Source organism: Periplaneta americana, chromosome 6, assembly GCF_040183065.1.
Source record: "Periplaneta americana isolate PAMFEO1 chromosome 6, P.americana_PAMFEO1_priV1, whole genome shotgun sequence".
NCBI classification, from domain to species: domain Eukaryota; kingdom Metazoa; phylum Arthropoda; class Insecta; order Blattodea; family Blattidae; genus Periplaneta; species Periplaneta americana.
In genome coordinates, this window is record NC_091122.1 from 21,832,116 (window position 1) to 21,851,416 (window position 19,301).

The window sequence follows — 19,301 nt, forward strand, 5'->3', positions numbered from 1 at the left end:
CATTTTGAATTTTGGGTTGCTAATATTAAAATTGAAATAGAGAAGGTGAGGACGTAGAATTCTCACGCCTTAAGGACTTAAACACTATGAATAGAGGAAGATGATATGGTCAGCACATCGCTCTACTGGCCTTTTAATAGAGAGATCACCAGACTCAATTTCATATGAAGGGGAGTTTTTTATACGAGTTCTTTTCGAATCCTACGGCTGCTTGCGTTTCCTATCACTTAAAAATTAACATCAGTTTGAATAAAAAGGACCACGATGGCTTAGTTACACAAAAGGTCACAGCAGTCGTAGCCGAGTGGTTAAAGCGTCTGACTTGAAATCAGATTCCCTCAGCGAGCGTAGGTTCGAATCCTACCGGCTGCGTAAATCTTATATCACTTCACATCAGATTGAATATAAAGGACCAGCATGGCTAAATTACACAGGACGTAGCAGCAGACGTGGCCGAGGTTAAGGCGTCTGACTAGAAATTAGATTCTCTCTGGGAGCGTAGGTTCGAATCTTACCGGCTGCGTAGATTTTTTATCACTTCACATCAGATTGAATATAAAGGACCAGCGTGGCTACGTTACACAGAACATATCAGCAGTCGTGGCCGAGTGGTTAAGGCGTCTGACTCGAAATCAGATTCTCTGTGGGAGCGTAGGTTCGAATCCTACCGGCTGCGTACATTTTGTATCACTTCACATCAGATTGACTATACAGTATCAGCGTGGCTACGTTACACAGGACATAATAACAGTCGTGGCCGAGTAGTTAAGGCGTCTGACTTGAAATCAGCTTCCCTCTGGGAGCGTAGATTCGAATCATACCGGCTGCGTAAACTTTTTATCACTTCACATCAGTTTGAATATAAAGGACCAGCGTGGCTAAGTTATACATAACATAACAGCAGTCGTGGCCGAGTGGTTAAAGCGTCTGACTTGAAATCAGATTTCCTCTGGGAGCGTAGGTTCGAATCCTACCGACTGCGTACATTTTGTATCACTTAACATCAGTTTGAATATAAAGGACCAGCATGGCTAAGTTACACAGAACGTAACAGCAGTCGTGGCCGAGTGGTTAAGGCGTCTGACTTGAAATCAGATTCCCTGCGGGAGCGTAGGTTCGAATCCTACCGACTGCGTACATTTTGTATCACTTAACATCAGTTTGAATATAAAGGACCAGCATGGCTAAGTTACATAGAACCTAACAGCAGTCGTGGCGGAGTGGTTAAGGCGTCTGACTTGAAATCAGATTCCCTGCGGGAGCGTAGGTTCGAATCCTACCGACTGCGTACATTTTGTATCACTTAACATCAGTTTGAATATAAAGGACCAGCATGGCTAAGTTACACAGAACACAACAGCAGTCGTGGCCGAGTGGTTAAGGCGTCTGACTCGAAATCAGATTCACTCTGGGAGCGTAGGTTCGAATCCTACCGACTGCGTACATTTTGTATCACTTAACATCAGTTTGAATATAAAGGACCAGCATGGCTAAGTTACACAGAACGTAACAGCAGTCGTGGCCGAGTGGTTAAGGCGTCTGACTTGAAATCAGATTCCCTGCGGGAGCGTAGGTTCGAATCCTACCGACTGCGTACATTTTGTATCACTTAACATCAGTTTGAATATAAAGGACCAGCATGGCTAAGTTACATAGAACCTAACAGCAGTCGTGGCGGAGTGGTTAAGGCGTCTGACTTGAAATCAGATTCCCTGCGGGAGCGTAGGTTCGAATCCTACCGACTGCGTACATTTTGTATCACTTAACATCAGTTTGAATATAAAGGACCAGCATGGCTAAGTTACACAGAACACAACAGCAGTCGTGGCCGAGTGGTTAAGGCGTCTGACTCGAAATCAGATTCCCTCTGGGAGCGTAGGTTCGAATCCTACCGACTGCGTAAACTTTTTATCACTTCACATCAGTTTGAATATAAAGGACCAGCGTGGCTAAGTTATACATAACATAACAGCAGTCGTGGCCGAGTTGTTAAGGCGTCTTACTTGAAATCAGATTCCCTCTGGGAGCGTAGGTTCGAATCCTACCGACTGCGTACATTTTGTATCACTTAACATCAGTTTGAATATAAAGGACCAGCATGGCTAAGTTACACAGAACGTAGCAGCAGTCGTGGCCGAGTGGTTAAGGCGTCTGACTTGAAATCAGATTCCCTGCGGGAGCGTAGGTTCGAATCCTACCGACTGCGTACATTTTGTATCACTTAACATCAGTTTGAATATAAAGGACCAGCATGGCTAAGTTACACAGAACACAACAGCAATCGTGGCCGAGTGGTTAAGGCGTCTGACTCGAAATCAGATTCCCTCTGGGAGCGTAGGTTCGAATCCTACCGACTGCGTACATTTTGTATCACTTCACATCAGTTTGAATATAAAGGACCAGCATGGGTAAGTTATACACAACAGCAGTCGTGGCCGAGTGGTTAATGCGTCTGACTTGAAATCAGATTCTCTCTGGGAGTGTAGATTCGAATCCTCCTGGCTGCGTAGATTTTGTATCACTTCACATCAGTTTGAATATAAAGGACCAGCGTGGCTACGTTGCACAGGACATAGCAGCAGTCGTGGCCGGGTGGTTAAGGCGTCTGACTCGAAATCAGATTGTCTCTGGGAGCGTAGGTTCGAATCCTACTGACTGCGTACATTTTTTATCACTTCAAATCAGTTTGAATATACAGGGCCAGGATGGCTAAGGTTCATAAAACATAATAGCAGTCGTGGCCGAGTGGTTGAGCCGTTTGTCTCGAAGGTGTATTTACCGTAAGAACTTGGGTTTGAAATCGAATCTAACCAGATGATGTCGTCTTGATAATATTGTTTGACGTCAACACTTCAGACTTTCTTAGATGTAATATTTTTAAAAGTAATGAATGTCTTTGCGATTATTTGTCGCTGCGACTGAAAAATTGCAATCGCAGCAATCTACTGCGATGCGCGCACTGCGACAAAATTAACGCTGGTTTATGTATAGTGTCATTATGGATTTCATTGAAACCACTTGCATTGTCTTTCATACGTGCCGCGCCAAAGGGAATGTCGTAGACATCTTTATTTGGTGCATCAGATTTGAAGCCAAAATTTATGAAGGGAATGTTAGTATTTTACATGTTATTCTGCAGTTTGAATTTCTGTCACTATTCTCTTTTACTTCTTTATGTAAAAAGCTTTTTTATCTCTATTATCATTCTCTCAGTGTCAAACATACTGTTTACAAGGGCATCATCACCGTTTGATTCGTGATCAGTCATGTTTATCGACACTATTCAAAACAGTATCGTTAGGCAGTGTACACAATACATGGGCACAATTTTCGGTTACGTGAGGCACTCGATTTGAAATAGTTTGTTTACTAGGAGAGGAGGCTGCAGAGTAGGATGGGAAATATAAACTGCTGTGATCTGCGTCACCTTTCGTAATCGCTAAGGCGTTCAGTGGCGAATTATTAGGAAAGCGCTTGGTTAACGTGAGAGACTCGAAAACTTTTATTCAATTTGGCAAATTAATTCGGCAGCTTTAATCATAAACCTCTTTACTGCTTCTCCATCATTGAATTGATTTAAATCACAGGCGAGAAATTGCGTAACTAGCCAATAATATTCCATCACGTTGTCTACGTTTATTTTCTTGAATATTCTGGCGTTTATCAAGATTACTTAATAGATTTGCACGTTCTCGACCTAAAATAATTTCAGAAAACCATATTTCGTTTTCTACGTACATTTGATATTTTTTTTATAAATTTATTTTGGAAATAATACGTACAAGCAACATTTAATTCCTCGTACCTTTTAATGCAGCGTGTTTAAGGTATAATGTCGTATTTAGTATAGCCTACTATGCAAATGGTAAGATCATAAATTTTCTTCGGAATAGTACGAAAAATAACATTTAATTTGTCTTACTTTCTAATTCAGCATGTTCTTTATGACATAAGGAGTAATGTCGTTGTATATTAAATTTATTAATGCCTAGTAGGATTTTCGAGCATAACATACATCGTATGTTCTCCCCTTCTAAACAGCAGAAAAACTCTTCCTCCCATTTCTCATGAAATAATCGCTTTCTAACGCGTACACACTGCTTTGATAATGCCATTATGCCACCACTGATATTGCTTATGAAACAGATATAGAACCTGCCCACGCCTAGGAGTTACGTGAGGGAGGAACGGGGACTGTGAAGATGATGTCACTCAGAGCGATAAGCTCTGTGAAGGTCAGTGAGGCATTATTTCTCAAGTGAGGCACGATGCCCATCCACTGTACACAATACTCTTGATTGCTGCTACCCTGTGACTGAACAGTCGCTATTGCGTGCATGTCCGTGGCTGTCCATATGACTCATTCGAGTTATCGATAGTCGAGTCACTACAAAAGTAGATCTGGTTGCATCTTTTTAATAACTCCTATTAAATAGGCACATGTGAGTGTATCACATTAAATCAAAGGGTTTCATTTTTGCGGCTAAATACAAATTACAAATGTGCTCCTATGTACGGCCAGAAAGCGTTCACGATCCATATGTCGTTGTTGTTTTCTAATGCCAGGCGTTTGACAATAAAGTCATTTGACCTCTTGCAATCCAATATTTTTCAAATATATTATCATAGTCAGCCACTGAAGCACAGATTTTGAGGTGTTCCGAATCCATTTCTTGGTTTGAGTTGCACAATGAGCAGTTAGGGGACTGATATATTCCAATTCTATGCAGGTGTTTGTTCGGCCAAACAGTCATGGCCTGTTGCCAATCTAAATGCAGCTACAGACGATTTTCGTGGTAAATCGGGAATTAACAGTGGATTATAATGCAGAGTGTTCTGTTTTTTCCCTTGAGATTGTATTATCAAATTTTGTTTGTTGAAGTCTAAGTATGTAGATTTAATAAATCTCTTTACAGAGTAATACGTATAATTAGTAACAGGTCTGTAAGTAGCAGTGCTGCCCTTCTTTGCTAAAGCATCCGCATTCTCGTTTCCCAGGATTCCACAATGGGATGGTATTCATTGGAATACAATTATTCTTTTATTGAGTGATATTAATTGAGAGAGCATTTTAGTTATTTCTGCTGTTTGAGATGAAGGTGTGTGTTTGGAGACTATTGATAGAATGGCAGCTTTGGAGTCTGACAATATAACTGCATTCTTAAATTTATTGATGTGGCATAGAAGATTCCTGAGATTTTCACTTATTGCAATGATTTCTCCATCAAAACTTTTTGTTCCATATCCAAGAGATCTATAAAGAGACAAGACACAGCACGTAACACCTGCATCGGCACCTTGTTCTCTGGAGATCAAGGATCCGTCGATCCATATGTGCAATCACGTTTGGGAAACCCAATTTTTATTTTTAATTGGTTATTTTACAACGCTTTATCATCTGCTATGGTTATCTAGCGTCTGAATAGATGAATGTGATAATGCCAGCGAAATGAGTCTAGGGTCTAGCGCTGAAACTTACCCAGCATTTACTCTTAATTGGTTGAGGGAAAACCTTGGAAAAAGTCCTCAACCTGGTAACTCATCCTAACCAGGATTTGAACCCGGACCCGCTCATTTCACGTTCAGACATACTAACCGTTACTCCACTCTGTGGACGGGGAATATCCAGCTACTACATCATACGAAAAGTAATGGATTTTGCCATGTGGACAAAAAGTGACGGTAGCTGACATAGAAGAGCTGCTTTTTAACGAAAGGCGTTTAATTTTTCTTTCGTTTTTTCATGGTAAAAGAGTCAGAATGATAATATATTTTATGATGTTATTTACTTTTCTTTGATGTAGATATTTTTAATTCAATTAGGTATTTTTACTTGTACAGATATTTTTATTTAGTTCTTCTTACTCTTGTCTTTTGTAAGGTTATTAGCTTGTTCTTTAATTGGTTATTTTACGAATATATTTATCAAATACAATGGTTATCTAGCGTCTGAATGAGATGAAGGTGATAATGTCAGCGAAATAAGTCCAGGGTCCATCGCCGAAAGTTACCCAGCATTTGCTCTTAATGGGTTGAGAGAGAACCCCGGAAAAAACCTCAGTCAGTTAACTTTTCCCAATCAAGATTTGAACCCGGACCCGATCGTTTCACGGTCAGACATGTGGTAGTCTTCAGGCTTACATAACAATTGTACACCATACAATTGGACTAAATTCCCATTAGTCCTATGTATCAATTAGACCCAAAACATGTTAAACCCAATTTTTTAGACCTATTGCCATTAGATTCATTTTATTGTATCTTCTGTCATTAGACATAATTTCTTGGGACTTACTGAGTGCATCTCCCTTTTAAATGTAAGTTGGTAATAAATAAATAAATAAATAAATAAATAAATAAATAAATAATTAAATAAATAAATAAATGCATAGATAAATAGGTAAGTAGATAAATAAATAAGTAAGTAAATAAATAAATAAATAAATAAATAAATAAATAAATAAATAAATAAATAAATAAATAAATAAATAAATAAATAAATAAATAAATAAATAAATAAATAAATAAATAAATAAATAAATAAATAACGTAGTATGTCGAAATGGTAGCCGTCCAAATCTTGGATTTAAAATATCGGCATCCTAATCAATTCAAATTAACAAAAAAGAAAATGTAAATTATATTAATGTTAGAAAAATACATAACGAAATTTAAAAAAAAATAATATTCTGCGACAAGATGTGGTAGCTATCAAAACGATAAAAAATTTATTGAAAATAAATAATATACACTGAATATTATAAAGATGAATAGAGATGGTGATTGATGATGTTCAATGAACATTTTAAAATGGTTGATGCAATTTTCTGAAGAGTCTTTTCAGCAACCTTTAATTTTCTGAGGATCTCCAATATAAATTTAGGAATTGTTCCTCGCGCACCAAACATAAGTCCAATGACATTCCAATCTTGAATATTATATTTATGGCTGAGATCATCACAGCATGGAAGATAAATAGCGCGCTTCTCCTCTTGTACCGGTAAATAAATAAATAAATAAATAAATAAATAAATAAATAAATAAATAAATAAATAAATAAATAAATAAATAAATAAATAAATAAATAAATAAATAAATAAATAAATAAATAAATAAATAAATAAATAAATAAATAAATAAATAAATAAGTAAATAAATAAATAAATTAATTAATTAATAAAAATACAAACAAACAATAAATAAAGAAATAAGTAAATAAATAAAAATTAGATTAAAATCCGTCAGAGAGCGTAACATTTTCGTAATTAATAATCTTTATTTTTTAGCAAGAAATGGGAGTGCAGTTATTGGTCTCAAGGTTTGTGCAAGACAGAGCGTTACAGAGGCTAGCTGAGGGCTGGAGGGAGTTGCACAAAACAGCAGCAATCTCCAAGTTCAGAGCACGTTCAATAATCCAACTATTCATCAGCGAACCAGGTACGATATCAGAACTCCCAGGTCGAGGGGTCAACGTGTAAGATGCTTAATATCCAATCCACGAATTTCAAGATGAGGGAGGGCGAAGACATTGAGTGATATGCCATCAGGGACCAGGGACTCGCAGTAATATCTGGAACACATCCCGATATCCAATCTACCTCGCTGACGGCTCCAGCATTTCTTTTGTTTGGGATGTTGTACGTGAGCAGGGCAGTTTGCTTGATTGGGAAGCATCATGTGCTGCCAAGTTGCTGGCAAACCATCAGTCTATCTGTACACACAGGCTCACCTGAAAATTGCATCTCCATTGACATCTCGTTCCCTTATAATTATTATTGTTAGATTTTCACACAGAATTATTTAAATAATGAAATATGTATTCATCATTATCGTCAACATAATCATCATTGCTATCAAATTTGAAAAGAGTTATTATTATTATTATTATTTTATTATTATTATTATTATTATTATTATTATTATTATTATTATTATTATTATTATTATTATTATTATTATTATTATTATTATTATTATTCAGAGAATACAGACTGTCCCAAATTGATGTATACAAAATTTGAAACACTATTTCTCAGGAACTAGATGAGACACAAATACGATTTTTGCGGTTTTGTATTCCTTAAGCTCGTACATGTTCAAAATGGCCCCCTTCCGCCACAGTACACTCCCACCAACGACGTACAACAGAGCGACATACCAAAACTGGATTGTTGCTAATGGAATATCATTACAGGCATGTTCAATCTGAACTCTCAGTTCCTCCAGTGTTTGTGGTTTTGTGGCGTACACTGTGTCCTTTAGAGCTCTCCATAGGTAGAAGTCTGGAGGGTTAAATTCGGAAATCGAGATGGGAACACCGCAGCAATTCCTCTTCGTCCTATCCATCTCTGGGTCGTCCTCATTTAGTGCGTGGACAAGTCTCGGAATGTGAAGCTTCCATTTTTGAACTCGCAAAATTCGATGAACACTAGATTTGCTGATACCAATCTCACGAAAACATTGTCTCATTGACTTCTTTGGAGATTGTGCAAAAGCCTGCATGACTGCATCAACACTCTCGTTATCTGTGGAACTTCTCTTTCTTCCGTACCGCCCTTTCAACACATCTTGCACCGTTCCGTCAACTTAAAACTTGTCTCGGATTCATGTGATAGTTAACCTTGTTAGTGGTTGTGTTCCAAATTCAACTCTCCAATGTCGTTGACCCTCAACAACTTTCTCTACTTTCCAATAACATTTCAGTAAGCACTTACGTTCATCGAACGATAATTGAACCCCCATGTTTGTTTATAAACAGATGAACATGTTTCCACGCTTTCCACTGCTTCTGAATCATAAACCACAAACATCGTGTTTCTATCTGATATCTTAGCTGTGAAATAGTATTTCGAAGAGTGTTTACATCAATTTGGGACACTCTGTACAAATACAAACACAAATATATAATGAAATATAACACGAAAGCACAATACAGGAATAATTACAAACCATGCATATTCCTTTTCGTTAAAGTTCCAAATCATACTTAAATTATATTAGGAATATATTATAATATACGTGAGCAATTGTTGTGTTAATAAATTATAACTGGATCACACCTACAAAAGTAACATATTTGAGTTCGGGGATGGCAAATAATGTACTACTGTATATAGAAAATTAATCACAAATAATTTGTATTAAATTGTTAACTGTAATTACACAGTCTTCAAAATATACAACGCATTAAATATTATGTGAACATACTAGGTTAAGAATATAGCATTGTGAAATTAACAATAAATAAATCAATCAATGAATGAATGAATAAATAAATAAATAAATAAATAAATAAATAAATAAATAAATAAATAAATAAATAAATAAATAAATAAATAAATAGTTTTTAGTGTAATATCTAGGGCTTGAAAGTTAATGACCAAAAATATCACAGAATAATGACATATAAAAGATTTTAAATTTTTCAAAATACGACACTAAAATTAAAATCGAAGACCAAGATTTCAATAGTAACAATAATAATAATAATAATCATAATCATAATAATATCATTACGTGAAAAGATAAAAGGAACATTTAGAAGCGACTAGTGATGGCTTAAGTTAGAAGTGCCTTTTTTCTTCTCATATGTCCCACTTAGTCTCGTCTGTTCCCCTTCCTTTCACCCACATACACGACGACTAGTATGCTTGTAAAGTGACTTGTTACACTACAGCTAGACTATGCTAATGGACATGTGACATTCCCTATAAAATACTGGTTCCGTTTATATATAAAAAGTCTTATGACTTCCAGGCAGAATAATGGGAGCAATACATGACATCAAAAGACGCACATTTTATAATACGTTGCCATGGTTAACTAAGGGCTGGCCGAAACTTATTTTATGCATGGTGTGCTCTCATTCATTAGAAATTTACAACGCTATTTTTTATGAAAGCAAAAGAGTTAATTTCTGAAGAAGAGAAAGGGGGTGGGAGGCCAAAAAAAAAGGAGAGAGAAAATAATTAACGATCGCAATTTTTATACACCGTTTAACTCTTTAAGACAACAAAGAGTGCTTTTCTACTTTGCAACAGAAAAGAAAATAAAAACTCGTCGGACAACAAAGGGAAATCCTATCTAATCTATTCATACTTAAAATATGGACGATGCTGGATCTATATTCCTTGTTTGCATTATCCCCTGTACATGATCCAGCATTTGTACGGCGTTTCCGATCAACTCAAACTTCCTTGTCACCCATCAGTGCTGCCCTCTGCACGTCACACACAAAGTAATGAATGCCAGTCACATTCAATTAAAACCATAAACGTTAGTGCTGCTGGCAAATTGTGGCACCGGAAATCAGTGTTAATTAATGCAAGGCGGAGCTCGATGGAACTTTAGGTGTGTATACTCCGTACGTGGTTAGCTGGGCTCTCGCTTTGCGTTCGTATTCTGAGTTTGATGATTTCAAAAATAAGTGAAATAGATTAGAAAATTCAAAACTAAAGAGGCAAATGTACTGAGCATGTAAAAGGATGAACAGTTCTAGTTTAATATAGACATTGAGTAAGGCGTATACAAAATACTACCTGCAGCTTTCCTTACTTACGTACAAATAGCTTTTAAGGAACCCGAAGGTTCATTGCCGCCCTCACATAAGCCCGCCATCGGTTCCTATCCTGTGCAAGATTAATTCAGTCTCTATCATCATACCCCACCTCCCTCAAATCCATTTTAATATTATCCTCCCATCTACGTCTCGGCCTCCCTAAAGGTCTTTTTCCCTCCGGTCTCCCAACTAACACTCTATATGCATTTCTGGATTCGCCCATACGTGCTACATGTCCTGCCCATCTAAAACGTCTGGATTTAATATTCCTAATTATGTCAGGTGAAGAATACAATGCGTGCAGTTCTGTGTTGTGTAACTTTCTCCATTCTCCTGTAACTTCATCCCTCTTAGCCCCAAATATTTTCCTAAGCACCTTATTCTCAAACACCCTTAAACTATGTTCCTCTCTCAAAGTGAGAGTCCAAGTTTCACAACCATACAGAACAACCGGTAATATAACTGTTTTATAAATTCTAACTTTCAGATTTTTCGACAGCAGACTGGATGATAAAAGTTTCTCAACCGAATAATAACAGGCATTTCCCATATTTATTATGTGTTTAATTTCCTTCCGAGTATCATTTATATTTTTTACTGTTGCTCCCAGATATTTGAACTTCTTCACCTCTTCAAAAGATAAATTTCCAATTTTTATATTTCCATTTCGTACAATATTCTGGTCACGAGACATAATCACATACTTTGTCTTTTCGGGATTTACTTCCAAACCTATCTCTTTACTTTCTTCCAGTAAAATTCCCGTGTTTTCCCTAATCGTTTGTGGATTTTCTCCTAACATATTCACGTCATCCGCATAGACCAGCAACTGATGTAACCCGTTCAATTCCAAACCCTCTCTGTTATCCTGGACTTTCCTAATGGCATACTCTAGAGCAAAGTTAAAAAGTAAAGGTAATAGTGCATCTCCTTGCTTTAGCCCACAGTGAATTGGAAACGCATCTGACAGAAACTGACCTATACGAACTCTGCTGTACGTTTCACTGAGACACATTTTAATTAATCGAACTAGTTTCTTGGGAATACCAAATTCAATAAGAATAACATATAAAACTTCTCTCTTAACCGAGTCATATGTCTTTTTGAAATCTATGAATAACTGATGCACTGATATACGTAGGCCTATATTTTAAAATAGAATAAGTGAAATTAATTTAATTAAATTAATTTCATATTAATATTAATTAATTAAGCTAATGTTAATAGAAGAAAAATAATTTTGGTTTCTTTAATAATGCTATTAGAGTTTGGATAATCTTTAACTCATTAACTAAAAAAAAAATAAATTTTGGTACTGACGTTAATGAGATGGATGAACCTGCCGATTTTTGCACAGTTGTTCTATATTTGGATGTATTCTGGTAATCTTAAGTCTGAAATTTGTCACATGCATCGAGTCGATTTCGGTAGCCTACTTTGTTTTTTTTATTAGAGTTAGTGATAAAAAACCTTTCTCACAAAGATACGTAGAAACAAACTGAATTATAATATGTAAAACACCATTGTACAGTTCACTGTATTTTCTTTTCACTTGTGATGTGGTCCAAAAATTAACAGTACCTTCCGGTTGGAATTTCATTTTAAGTTCGGTCTCATTCAAGAGTTCAATTAACTGTTCTCTTTCACTCAATGAAAATTTGTTAGTTTCAATATCGCAATGAAAGTGATCACGAACCCATGAAAATTCGTCATATTTACTTGGAAAATAAGTTTCAAATTGTGACTTCAGAGTTGTATTATTGGTGTACGACGTACAGTACGTGACCATTTCAATGTGCAGACTGGGTGTCGGCAAAACTATTAAAAAAGTCATCAATACATGAAAAGGTTCGGTCCTCTGTTATGAATATGGGTGGTCCCTAGCTGGTTACAGGGGCGGTGCCAGATGTGCAGGGAAAAGATCGCAAGAAACACCACGTTCATAGTGCTTTAAATCCCTCTTTTGTTGTTGAGAGTAGAGTGGAAGTCGGTAGACGGATAGGGTAATACATTTCATAAAATGTCATACTGAGAAAAAAAGTGAAAGGCGATTGCCATTTGTCATTTCCAAACTCTGAGATTTTCAGCTATACAGTGATATGTAATTCGTTTGAATTTTATTTCTTCTTCTTCCTTTTTTGAAGGACCACAAGGGCAGACCTCGGGGACCACAGGTGGTCCGCGGACCATAGTTTGATTAACGCTGGATTAGAAAATTCAAAACTGAAGAGTCAAATGTACTGAGCATATAAAAGGATGAAAAGTTTTAGTTTAATATATACATTGAGTAAGACGTATATAAAATGCTGCCTGCAGCTTTCCTAATTTTTAATTTTAGAAGAAATTCTACATACTGAAGTTATCGGGAATGAAAAAAATAATAGGTTGAATATGTTTTCAGAAACTGTGTTTTGTTATATATAAAGAGTATGTCCGAAAGTCTGTTTTTGTTTAAGGTTACCATGCACTTATTTTCCCATTTTTGAGTTTCTGAGGTCTCAAAACGTACAAAATCATATTTTTTTATTTTTAATAAAATTTGGACGCAGTAAGTTAAACCGGAAATTGGAAATTGCAGGTGGTCCAAATTTTATTTCTGGGTCTGTAGATCTGTATAAAATCATACTGTTCAGTTTTAACAATTTTCATATGTTTAGTCAGCAGTTCCAAGACAGGTTTGAACCTCATAAGTGAAACCAATATAGCAGTACTCATTATCCAACTAAGCCAGGAGATAATGAGGTAGGGTGGCCAGATTCTTTCCCCCCCATTGCATACATCGCTGACTAGTAATATATTCCACTAATCAGACTTGAGATGTCTGCAACAGCTTTTCTTCCTCGTCAAGTGAGCTGTACTGCCTGATAATAGATGTATCAATCAGAACCTCAGTCAGAGGTATTCACTATTGAAGACTTGCCATAAAAAAGCCTAGAATTTCCTTTTTCCATAGTTGTGCAAAATTCACAGTATATTAATTACCGTTGCACAAGAAAGTTCTGTTTCCCGTGTTTGTCTCTTTTCCACTTACATCCTTCTTTCATATCCAGTCTTCAATTTATGATCAGCGGTCTCATTCATTCATTCATTCATTCATTCATTTATCTTATTCCATAGATCTTACATGAGCAATGAAGCTTTAAGATGTGGAACATGTCAACATTTTACAATATTACAATTACAATTTTTACAAATTTTTATAGTTTTACAATCTAGTAATTTTCTACAATTTTTACAATTTTGTACAATTTTTTTACATTTTGGCGAGATGTAGTGAGATGAGATGAGGTCCGAGGATTCGCCAAAATATTACCCGGCATTTGCCTTTTCGGTGGGGGAAACCTCGGAAAAACCCAACCAGGTAATCAAATCAAAGATGGTAATCAAATCAAAGGGGTTCATGCCAAGGACTCGCCATAGACCATCCGGCTTCAGTCCCACGGCTGGGGAAAACCTCCGAAGAAACCAAAGTCCAAAGGAGGATCCAACCCAAGCCCGAACGCAGCTCCGGATCAATGTACTGTATGTGTCCATAACAAAGAGAAATGCTTCAATATATCAGTTTATTATATCAATTTATTAGCATAGAGAATAGTTATGTTACCTATTGTTCTTTAGGGTCGTGAAACTTGGACTCTCACTTTAGAGAGGAGCAGGGTGTTAGAGAATAAGGTGCTTAGGAAAATATTTGGGGCTAAGAGGGAAGAAGTTACAGGAGAATGGAGAAAGTTACACAGCACAGAAGTGCACGCATTGTATTCTTCACCTGACATAATTACGAACATTAAATCCAGATGGGCAGGGCGTGTAGCACGTATGGGCGAATTCAGATGGGAAGATAATATTAAATGGATTTGAGGGAGGTGGGATATGATGATAGAAACTGGATTAATCTTGCTCAGGATAGGGACCGATGGCGGGCTTATGTGAGGGCGGCAATGAACCTGCGGGTTCCTTAAAAGCCATTTGTAATTAAGTAAGTAACTAAGTAAGTGTATTAATTCATTTAAGAATTTTTATAACGGAGTGCTGTTTCTACACTAAACACTGTCCGCATATAAGGCTGCCTGTATTTTCTGCATTATCAATGAATATTACAATGAATGTGCAAGAAATATGATGACTTAGGTATTTTCTTCGCGTCAGCAGTCGTGGCCGAGTGGTTAAGGCGTCTGACTAGAAATCAGATTCTCTCTGGGAGCGTAGGTTCGAATCCTACCGGCTGTGTACATTTTGTATCGGTTAACATCAGTCTGAATATAAAGGACAAGGATGCCTTAGTTATACTGATCATACCAGCAGTCGTGGCCGAGTGGTTAAGGCGTCTGACTAGAAATCAGATTCTCTCTGGGAGCGTAGGTTCGACTCCTACCGGCTGTGTACATTTTGTATCGGTTAACATCAGTCTGAATATAAAGGACCAGGATGCCTTAGTTTTACTGATCATACCAGCAGTCGTGGCCGAGTGGTTAAGGCGTTTGACTAGAAATCAGATTTCCTCTGGGAGCGTACGTTCGAATCCTACCGACTGTGGACATTTTGTATCGGTTAACATCAGTCTGAATATAAAGGACCAGGATGCCTTAGTTTTACTGATCATACCAGCAGTCGTGGCCGAGTGGTTAAGGCGTCTGACTAGAAATCAGATTCTCTCTGGGAGCGTAGGTTCGAATCCTACCGGCTGTGTACATTTTGTATCGGTTAACATCAGTCTGAATATAAAGGACCAGGATGCCTTAGTTTTGCTGATCATACCAGCAGTCGTGGCCGAGTGGTTAAGGCGTCTGACTAGAAATCAGATTTCCTCTGGGAGCGTACGTTCGAATCCTACCGACTGTGGACATTTTGTATCGGTTAACATCAGTCTGAATATAAAGGACCAGGATGCCTTAGTTTTACTGATCATACCAGCAGTCGTGGCCGAGTGGTTAAGGCGTCTGACTAGAAATCAGATTCCCCCTGGGAGCGTACGTTCGAATCCTGCCGACTGCGTGAATTTTGTATCACTTGACATGAGTTTGAATATTAAGGACCAGGATGGCATAAGATATACAATATACAGCAGCAGTCGTGGCCGAGTGGTTAAGGCGTCTGACTTGAAATCAGATTCCCTTTGGGAGCGTAGGTTCGAATCCTGCCGGCTGCGTAAATTTTGTATCACTTAAAATCAGTTTGAATATAAATGACCAAGATGGCATAAGCTATCAATAGCACGGTAGCAGTCGTGGCCGAGTGGTTAAGGCGTCTGACCTGAAATCAGATTCCCTCGGGGAGCGTAGGTTCGAATACTGCCGACTGCGTAAATTTTGTATCACTTGACATGAGTTTGAATATACAGGACCAGGATGGCATAAGCTTCACAGCACACATCAGCAGTCGTGGCCGAGTGGTTAAGGCGTCTGACTTGAAATCAGATTCCCTCGGGGAGCGTAGGTTCGAATCCTGCCGACTGCGTAAATTTTGTATCACTTGACATGAGTTTGAATATACAGGACCAGGATGGCATAAGCTTCATAGCACGCATCAGCAGTCGTGGCCGAGTGGTTAAGGCGTCTGACTTGAAATCAGATTCCCTCTGGGAGCGTAGGTTCGAATCCTGCCGACTGCGTAAATTTTGTGTCACTTGACATGAGTTTGAATATAAAGGACCAGGATGGCATAAGCTAGAGAGCACACAGCATCAGCCGTGGCCGAGTGGTTAAGGCGTCTGACTTGAAATCAGATTCCCTCTGGGAGCGTAGGTTCGAATCCTGCCTGCTGCGTAAATTTTTTTTCACTTGGCATGAGTTTGAATATAAAGGACCTGGATGGCATAAGCTACATAACAGGCAGCAGCAGTCGTGGCCGAGTGGTTAAGGCGTCTGACTAGAAATCATGTTTTCTCTCGGAGCTTAGGTTCGAATCCTGCGGACTGCGTAAATTTTGTATCACTTGACATGAGTTTTAATAAAAAAAATAACCAAGATGGCATAAGTTACCCAAAGTACAGCAGCAGTCGTGGCCGAGTGGTTAAGGCGTCTGACTAGAAATCAGATTCCGTCTGGGAGCGTAGGTTCTAATCCTACCGACTGCGCAAATCTTTTATCACTTGATATCAGTTTGAATATAAAGGATCAGGATAAGTTACTTATACTCGCCACCCCAGCAGTCGCCTCCGAGTGTTTAACATACCTCAGAACATGCAATTTAAAGGGCACGAATGATTCCTGCCATGAACTATAATATATATACTATGATTCAGTAAATAGCAGCAAATTAAATGAAATTAAAATTAAAAGATGGCTCTTTTGGTCCTTTCAAAAATGGAACGTGTCTGTATTAGTATTAGTAGTATTGAATGGCCAGGGGCGGGTTAGGAACGATCGTTCAACACTACAGTTCTCGTTTGTGCACCCCGAATTATGAAATGAGTGAGAATGAGGTGTACCAGCCCACCGGCCGCATGAGACCCTCACCCGCTCACCCAGTGAGCTCCCTACACCCCTCGACTTAAGTTCATATAGCCAAGGTGACCAAGCAGCACAGGATCTATTCTAAGCACTCTCGGAAGTGCTCTTAAGGAATGAATCCTGACAGAGATATTGCGAAAGGCTCAGAACCCAGAGACGGTTCCGGAGAGGATGCCCCTCCTGCAAGGGGACGAAGACATGAGTCATGACCTGAATATACCTGTGGTATGAGATGATGAAGATGAATGATATGATATGAAATCTAAATTCTTTTTTCTGCAGAAAAGAGGAAGGAAATTGAACCGTGGCAATGAAATTTCTTAACTCGGCATTTGCCTAAATAAGTGTGGAAATCCACGCAAAAACCAGAGTCAGTTTGGTTGGTCGGGGAATTGAAACTGCGGATCTCCTGAATGAAAGTCCAGTGTTAAACGCTTGAGCCACTGCGCTCGGTGGAACGTGTGAAGTGAAGAATAAGAAGTGAAGCTGTGTTGGAAATAGTGAGTGAGGAAAGAATAATGCTGAAACTGATCAGGAAGAGAAAAATGATTTCGTTGGGTCACTGGCTCAGAAGAAACTGTCTATTGAAGGATGCACTGGAAGAAGGGTGAACGGTAGAAGAGTTTGGTGCAGAAGAAGATATCAGATGATAGACGATATTATGATATATGGCTCATATGAGAAGACAAAGAGAAAGGCAGAGAATAGGAAATATTGCAGTGAAAGACCTGCCTTGAGTAGGACACTATAAATGAATGAATGAATTCTTCAATCCTCCCTTAATGTAAGGGAGTATATATGTATATATGTAAGAAAAGTTTTTCCATAATTCATTCCCTCAGACACTTAACCAACGTTTTACCTCTCAGCCTTAAAAATAACCTGATCCAAACTTTAGTGATGCCCCATTTCGATTATTGCGATTCTCTGTTCACGAATCTAAATACTGATCTTGCCCATAGACTACAGCGTGTTCACAATATCTGCGTTCGTTTCGTTTGTAACATTAGAAAATTCGATCATGTAACACCGTCACTAGAATTGTTGTCTTGGAGTCCACTTAAAGAAAGAAGATTCTTCAACTCTCTCTTATTATTATTTAAAATCATCCACACCCTCTTACCTAGCATCTCGTTTTGTTTACCTTTCACTACCTCGAACCCGGAACATGTACCTTCTCTCTATTCCTCTGCACAGAACATCCTTCTACTCATCATCTTTCAGCATATCTATTCCACGCCTCTGGAATTCTCTCCCTGACCATGTCAGAGACTGTCGGACAATATCAAAATTCAAATTTAAATTTAAAAAATCACTTTCTAGTTCATGGAATTGCTTGTTGAACACATGTCAGGTTGCGCAACTTCGCCTTAACCCATGACATATAGTAAATATTGTAACTATGCTGTTGTAAAATTGACAATTAATATGTAATGTATTTATTATTATTATTATTATTATTATTATTATTATTATTATTATTATTATTATTATTATTATTATCACTATCATAATTGCCATCTCTGTTTTCTTTCTTTTTCTTGTATTAGCTCGATGAGAGTTCTATAGTGTTCTTTTGACTCTCCTGACCCTTTATAGGCTTTAACTTAATTTGTATTATTTTCATCAGTGTTTGTATTTCTTTTTTGTATTTATATGTGCTATCTGGTAGGATGGAAGAGAAGGCCTTATGGCCTTAATCCTGTCAGATTAAATAAATAAAATTATTAAATGATTCTTGATGAAAATCGCATTCTCTCCGAAATAATGAAGGTAGGAAGAAATCATGTTTGAATCAGTTGCAGACATCGTGTTAGATATTGCAATTGCTTGTAATGGGGGCTGCCAACTTGACTAGTACAGAGTGTATTATATTAGCTGCAAGCGTGTCAACAAACATGAAAGGGTTAAAAACTTGGGTGGTTCAGAATACAAGGGACAGGGGCGGAAAAGGCAGAGGTCATCCGGGAATTAACAAGCTGCTGTATCCAATGTCACTGAAGTCCATTTTCTAATTTAGTTCACCTGATAAAATAACACGTAATGAAAACGACAGATAGTCTCTGACGTTGATAGCTGTAATGATAATGATGATGACTTTGGCACTGCAGCATTTTTAGGCGTGCCATACAATTCAAGTCTCAGCGGTGAGTTGAAGGGCTGGCGGCGGGGGAAGGGAATGGTCAGTCTATGCCATACATTAATGGAAAGGGTTAGTCAGTCTGTCTGTTTCCACTTTGACGCGTAATGGTGCTATACATCTGGCAAAAATCAAAAGACAAACTACTGCCTTC

The 19,301-nt window shown here is 37.8% G+C and overlaps 26 non-coding genes across 26 annotated transcripts; all 26 read left to right on the plus strand.

The window, feature by feature from the left end:
* The first annotated feature begins 290 nt into the window (after positions 1-290).
* On the plus strand, positions 291-372 carry TRNAS-UGA (transfer RNA serine (anticodon UGA)). Its single transcript has one exon. It is a non-coding gene; the product is annotated as a tRNA-Ser (tRNA).
* A 222-nt stretch (positions 373-594) lies between these two features.
* Positions 595-676, plus strand: TRNAS-CGA (transfer RNA serine (anticodon CGA)). Its single transcript has one exon. It is a non-coding gene; the product is annotated as a tRNA-Ser (tRNA).
* Positions 677-900: 224 nt separating this feature from the next.
* TRNAS-UGA (transfer RNA serine (anticodon UGA)) lies at positions 901-982 on the plus strand. Its single transcript has one exon. It is a non-coding gene; the product is annotated as a tRNA-Ser (tRNA).
* Positions 983-1,053: 71 nt separating this feature from the next.
* Positions 1,054-1,135, plus strand: TRNAS-UGA (transfer RNA serine (anticodon UGA)). The gene has a single exon. It is a non-coding gene; the product is annotated as a tRNA-Ser (tRNA).
* Positions 1,136-1,206: 71 nt separating this feature from the next.
* On the plus strand, positions 1,207-1,288 carry TRNAS-UGA (transfer RNA serine (anticodon UGA)). The gene has a single exon. It is a non-coding gene; the product is annotated as a tRNA-Ser (tRNA).
* Positions 1,289-1,359: 71 nt separating this feature from the next.
* On the plus strand, positions 1,360-1,441 carry TRNAS-CGA (transfer RNA serine (anticodon CGA)). The gene has a single exon. It is a non-coding gene; the product is annotated as a tRNA-Ser (tRNA).
* A 71-nt stretch (positions 1,442-1,512) lies between these two features.
* TRNAS-UGA (transfer RNA serine (anticodon UGA)) lies at positions 1,513-1,594 on the plus strand. Its single transcript has one exon. It is a non-coding gene; the product is annotated as a tRNA-Ser (tRNA).
* Positions 1,595-1,665: 71 nt separating this feature from the next.
* TRNAS-UGA (transfer RNA serine (anticodon UGA)) lies at positions 1,666-1,747 on the plus strand. Its single transcript has one exon. It is a non-coding gene; the product is annotated as a tRNA-Ser (tRNA).
* Positions 1,748-1,818: 71 nt separating this feature from the next.
* Positions 1,819-1,900, plus strand: TRNAS-CGA (transfer RNA serine (anticodon CGA)). Its single transcript has one exon. It is a non-coding gene; the product is annotated as a tRNA-Ser (tRNA).
* Positions 1,901-1,971: 71 nt separating this feature from the next.
* Positions 1,972-2,053, plus strand: TRNAS-UGA (transfer RNA serine (anticodon UGA)). The gene has a single exon. It is a non-coding gene; the product is annotated as a tRNA-Ser (tRNA).
* Positions 2,054-2,124: 71 nt separating this feature from the next.
* On the plus strand, positions 2,125-2,206 carry TRNAS-UGA (transfer RNA serine (anticodon UGA)). The gene has a single exon. It is a non-coding gene; the product is annotated as a tRNA-Ser (tRNA).
* Positions 2,207-2,277: 71 nt separating this feature from the next.
* Positions 2,278-2,359, plus strand: TRNAS-CGA (transfer RNA serine (anticodon CGA)). The gene has a single exon. It is a non-coding gene; the product is annotated as a tRNA-Ser (tRNA).
* Positions 2,360-2,578: 219 nt separating this feature from the next.
* On the plus strand, positions 2,579-2,660 carry TRNAS-CGA (transfer RNA serine (anticodon CGA)). The gene has a single exon. It is a non-coding gene; the product is annotated as a tRNA-Ser (tRNA).
* A 12,043-nt stretch (positions 2,661-14,703) lies between these two features.
* TRNAS-AGA (transfer RNA serine (anticodon AGA)) lies at positions 14,704-14,785 on the plus strand. Its single transcript has one exon. It is a non-coding gene; the product is annotated as a tRNA-Ser (tRNA).
* A 71-nt stretch (positions 14,786-14,856) lies between these two features.
* On the plus strand, positions 14,857-14,938 carry TRNAS-AGA (transfer RNA serine (anticodon AGA)). Its single transcript has one exon. It is a non-coding gene; the product is annotated as a tRNA-Ser (tRNA).
* A 71-nt stretch (positions 14,939-15,009) lies between these two features.
* On the plus strand, positions 15,010-15,091 carry TRNAS-AGA (transfer RNA serine (anticodon AGA)). Its single transcript has one exon. It is a non-coding gene; the product is annotated as a tRNA-Ser (tRNA).
* Positions 15,092-15,162: 71 nt separating this feature from the next.
* On the plus strand, positions 15,163-15,244 carry TRNAS-AGA (transfer RNA serine (anticodon AGA)). The gene has a single exon. It is a non-coding gene; the product is annotated as a tRNA-Ser (tRNA).
* Positions 15,245-15,315: 71 nt separating this feature from the next.
* TRNAS-AGA (transfer RNA serine (anticodon AGA)) lies at positions 15,316-15,397 on the plus strand. The gene has a single exon. It is a non-coding gene; the product is annotated as a tRNA-Ser (tRNA).
* A 71-nt stretch (positions 15,398-15,468) lies between these two features.
* TRNAS-AGA (transfer RNA serine (anticodon AGA)) lies at positions 15,469-15,550 on the plus strand. Its single transcript has one exon. It is a non-coding gene; the product is annotated as a tRNA-Ser (tRNA).
* Positions 15,551-15,622: 72 nt separating this feature from the next.
* On the plus strand, positions 15,623-15,704 carry TRNAS-UGA (transfer RNA serine (anticodon UGA)). The gene has a single exon. It is a non-coding gene; the product is annotated as a tRNA-Ser (tRNA).
* Positions 15,705-15,776: 72 nt separating this feature from the next.
* Positions 15,777-15,858, plus strand: TRNAS-UGA (transfer RNA serine (anticodon UGA)). Its single transcript has one exon. It is a non-coding gene; the product is annotated as a tRNA-Ser (tRNA).
* A 72-nt stretch (positions 15,859-15,930) lies between these two features.
* Positions 15,931-16,012, plus strand: TRNAS-UGA (transfer RNA serine (anticodon UGA)). Its single transcript has one exon. It is a non-coding gene; the product is annotated as a tRNA-Ser (tRNA).
* A 72-nt stretch (positions 16,013-16,084) lies between these two features.
* Positions 16,085-16,166, plus strand: TRNAS-UGA (transfer RNA serine (anticodon UGA)). The gene has a single exon. It is a non-coding gene; the product is annotated as a tRNA-Ser (tRNA).
* Positions 16,167-16,241: 75 nt separating this feature from the next.
* On the plus strand, positions 16,242-16,320 carry TRNAS-UGA (transfer RNA serine (anticodon UGA)). The gene has a single exon. It is a non-coding gene; the product is annotated as a tRNA-Ser (tRNA).
* Positions 16,321-16,392: 72 nt separating this feature from the next.
* Positions 16,393-16,474, plus strand: TRNAS-AGA (transfer RNA serine (anticodon AGA)). Its single transcript has one exon. It is a non-coding gene; the product is annotated as a tRNA-Ser (tRNA).
* A 75-nt stretch (positions 16,475-16,549) lies between these two features.
* TRNAS-AGA (transfer RNA serine (anticodon AGA)) lies at positions 16,550-16,631 on the plus strand. The gene has a single exon. It is a non-coding gene; the product is annotated as a tRNA-Ser (tRNA).
* Positions 16,632-19,301: the final 2,670 nt, after the last annotated feature.